Source organism: Bombus vancouverensis, unplaced genomic scaffold, assembly GCF_051014615.1.
Source record: "Bombus vancouverensis nearcticus unplaced genomic scaffold, iyBomVanc1_principal scaffold0061, whole genome shotgun sequence".
Lineage (NCBI taxonomy): Eukaryota > Metazoa > Arthropoda > Insecta > Hymenoptera > Apidae > Bombus > Bombus vancouverensis.
Genome location: NW_027468952.1, coordinates 41687 through 45656, shown reverse-complemented (window position 1 = coordinate 45656; position 3970 = coordinate 41687).

Here is a 3970-nt window from a genome sequence, read left to right as displayed (position 1 = left end):
CATTTTAAATTAAGAACATCGATTTCAAAAATCTCTCGATATTTTTTATTTCATTTTTTTTCCTCTTAAACATTATAGATCTTTAACTACAGCGCGTTGCAATGTAATATACTCGCGTTTAATAATTTTGCAGAACGATATCCTACGAATATTAAACCTTAATCGTTTCCTAGAATTAACTCGAATAAATCCAGGAAATCCCTCAGAGCCATTGATAATTGTCTTACCTGGTAGTAAGTACTTTAATTACGAAACATTACATTACATCGACGACTGTTAATGCGTTAACTGAATTATCGTTTATAGACTAGTAAATTAAGTCACCCTACATAGAAATACAAAATTAGATTTTACGTTGAAAGCGTTGATTTTGGAATAATGGGAATAAGGAAAAATACAGTTTAAATTATTAATATAAGAACTACTTCAAGTAAATTCAGATTTGCTTCTGAATAATCATGGTTTTCCCATGCTGAAAAATGATCGAGCAATATGAATAATAAAGAACCATTTCTTAGAATTAAATGAGTTTCTATATTTCATTTTCCTAATATAAAATTTTACCAAATACCAAAATTAATACACTTGGACCTAATTAACTAGTATGATATAATAAATACAATGTTATACTAAATAAATATATTAATAATTACAATGCTAAGTGTATTTCGAAATTATTTCTTATTCCCTTTAACAAAATCCTTGCACCTATCATGTTTTTGCAACAGCCTGTATATACAAGGTGTCTCGTCTTGATCGAGCCAGGCAAATATCTCTTAAACCGTATATTATTCGAAAGAAGTGTTTCTTCGAAAAAAACATAGCTTCGAGATCTCAAGGTGACCTTCGTTTATTCAAATGGATTTCTACATACATTTTTTTCATACGCTATTCGATGGATTTTTTAATTCCCTACAAACCAGTATTAGAGTACTTCAATGGAAAAATGATTAGTTCAAAAGGTATTCCAGCTTCAACCTTGTAAAACTTATCGCATGAAAGACAAGGAAAGATAACACAGCGCACTTACGTTTATATGTTTCTTGTCCTCCACACGCTCAATTTTAATGAAATTAACAATGAGATATCTTTTAAGCTAAGAATTTTCAGATACAACTACCTTGATACTTTTCCGTAGAGAACTAAAAAGTGCATCGGATGGTGTATGAAAGATAAAACGTATAATTCAATTGGAAGAAACAACGGTTATCTTAGAATCTCGTAAACGCTTCCACTTAGACAAATCCAATTGAACGTCGTAAGATGGGCCAATTGAAACCGTACAATTTTATTGTACGCTCTTTCTCGAATTACGTATAGTTTAGGATATATGTTTGCGTGGAACGATCAAAATGAGACACCATGTACATTAATACATTCCACATTCATTATCGCGAAATTGCGTTTCCCTTTGACTTTTTCAAGTTTCTGGGACGCGACAGCACGTTCCATTCAACCGCAATTCGCGTACTCGCTTACAATTAGTCAGGGTCGCGATACTCGCGAGTTCCACTCGCGCGATTAGTCATAATGGCTATTATTTTATTGTGTAACAGCTTTTTCCCTCGTTGCTTGCCAATCGAATTGCCTGTTACCGAGAGGCACTACTCGACACGCCCGCGTCTTTAAACGTTAAATACCTTGAATATTAATGTCAGAGACGTCTGATATAGTGCATTTTACCGATGATGAAATCCACTCGATCACTAGGGAAAAACACGGCGTAACGAGGGCGTGTGTACACGAAACGTGGATCATTTGCTCCGCACGATCGATCATGCTAATGTAACGAATATAACAAATCGTTACGATAGCTTCTACTCTTGGAAGAAAGAATAGAAATACCAGCAGACACTGGGAAAATGACAAATGTACAATCATTTCCAAGTAATCCGCATGTCTTGAAAACATTGACATTCTTTGTTTAAATAAAGCATGTAGGAGTCAATCTGACAAGCTGAACTGATCGATTTCGATGTTTGAAAAGTTTTTAATTTTACGTATCAAAATACGTAAATAGGGTTCATTTCGCAGAAACGGAACGATTAATTAACCTCGATAGAATTGGTCAGTTTTATTTCTATATCGTAGTTACTTTTTGTTTTATTACGCAAGAATAAAACAGTTATGTTAATCGTTTTGTTACGAAATACGTTAACTCTACGCTGAAATTTTAGAAGATTTTACTCGAGTATAAATAGCCTTTCTATTATGAAGACTTTTGTATGGGAATGTAGATGCCGAAAAATGTCAGCTCGAAAATACAGAGGAAAGATCTATATATAAAATTCAGCATAAACCGGAAACGCCACTTCAAGACGCGTAAATGTACCAATGTATCTTTCATCAAGATAGAAAAAGAGACGTCGAAATTATTAATAGACTAAATTAAGATAAATCTGTTGAATGGTTTAATCGAGACACAATGGAATATACAATAGAATTCTTACAGAAATACATAATAACAGAGTAGTGATACATCAACGGCTGTCATCAATCTCAGGTGTGCGTTATTACGTTGACCCTGGCCACGGATTAGCTAACACCTTGATGGTGACGTTATTAATCGATGTGGTTTTTACTTTCTGAATGATATACAGCATTATGTGACGTTTCCTATTTCAGCAGATTGACTTTAGAAAGAAAGAAACTGTAAAAAGAGAAAGGGAGAAAATGGGGAGTCATAAATTCTCGTATCATTAATAGAAGTCTAAATATCACGTGATAAGTTTTATATTAATTTCACATTTTATATCTCGGAAATATAAATGTCACAAAATCACACAAAACAAAAATGTTGTCAACGCAGACCCAAAACGTAAAATATTCGGCTTACCTTTTCAATTTAGTTTCCATCAAAGATAGATTACGGATTTTTATGCAAATTCATATCTTTACGAATATAGCTGAAAGGAATGGGACCTCGATGGATAATCATTTTTTCGATAGATATTATAACGAGTACTATAGTTCGAATTTATTCATATATTTTTGCTTATGTTTCGCGTTTAAGTCTCCCATAAGTGCGTAAAAAGTTGCATACTAGTCAAAAATTGAATGGTCACACATTTTAGTCAAACTTGAGTTAAAAGTAAAATATGGTTCTACAGTGTTTGTAAATTATTGCAGATATTGCGATCAAAAGGCGATTTAATGTTAAACACAAGAAGCACATTAGGTGCTCGAAACTTGTGGCACAGCGTAGCTTAAAAACTCCTTTATCTCGACATGCGCTAAATGTGTTTCAGATCTTTACTTTCGGTTTCCATTCGATTAAAAACGTAGAATGAGAAACAAAACTCCAGAGAGTACAAACGTCCCTTCCATAGGATTCCACAGGAATCACCCCCATTCAACATACATAACATCTGTACGTACATCGATAAAAGTCCAGTATTTCTTTCCGATCGGAGAAAGCAAGCCATTCTCATGAGACTTAAAATTCGACATACTAAACTGACACACTCTCATAACTTTATCCTATTTGTAGATGATAATCTTCTTAATCGTAGCAACGTTAATGCATGAAAAGTAAATTAAATTAAGAAATAAATCAGAAGCATTGAAGATCTTCTTTATCTTCTCAAAGATATTAATCTGTATCAGCAATTATGATATCGTAAGCTACCTGCTTAATTCTAACATACGCTGTATCGTAGTATAGATATCGTTGTTTGAGTTTCTAACTTGCCTTATTGCATTCTACGCTTTGCTCTTTGTTACGTATTTTATTAATCGCGGTAGCTACCTAATCCCGGATCATAAAAATCATGAAAACGATAAAGAAATAAATAAATAAGGAAGAACAGAGCATCGACTATTAGTAAAACCTACTCGACGATAGAAGCGCCTTTTCTTCGTTTCGCGGTGCCGCGAAAACGAAAGAAAAACCGCGGCCAACAGAGCGAAGGTAAAGAATCGGAAGCCGGCGGCAGAATTAAGAGGCACGCCGTTGGCTGTTTACAGTGAA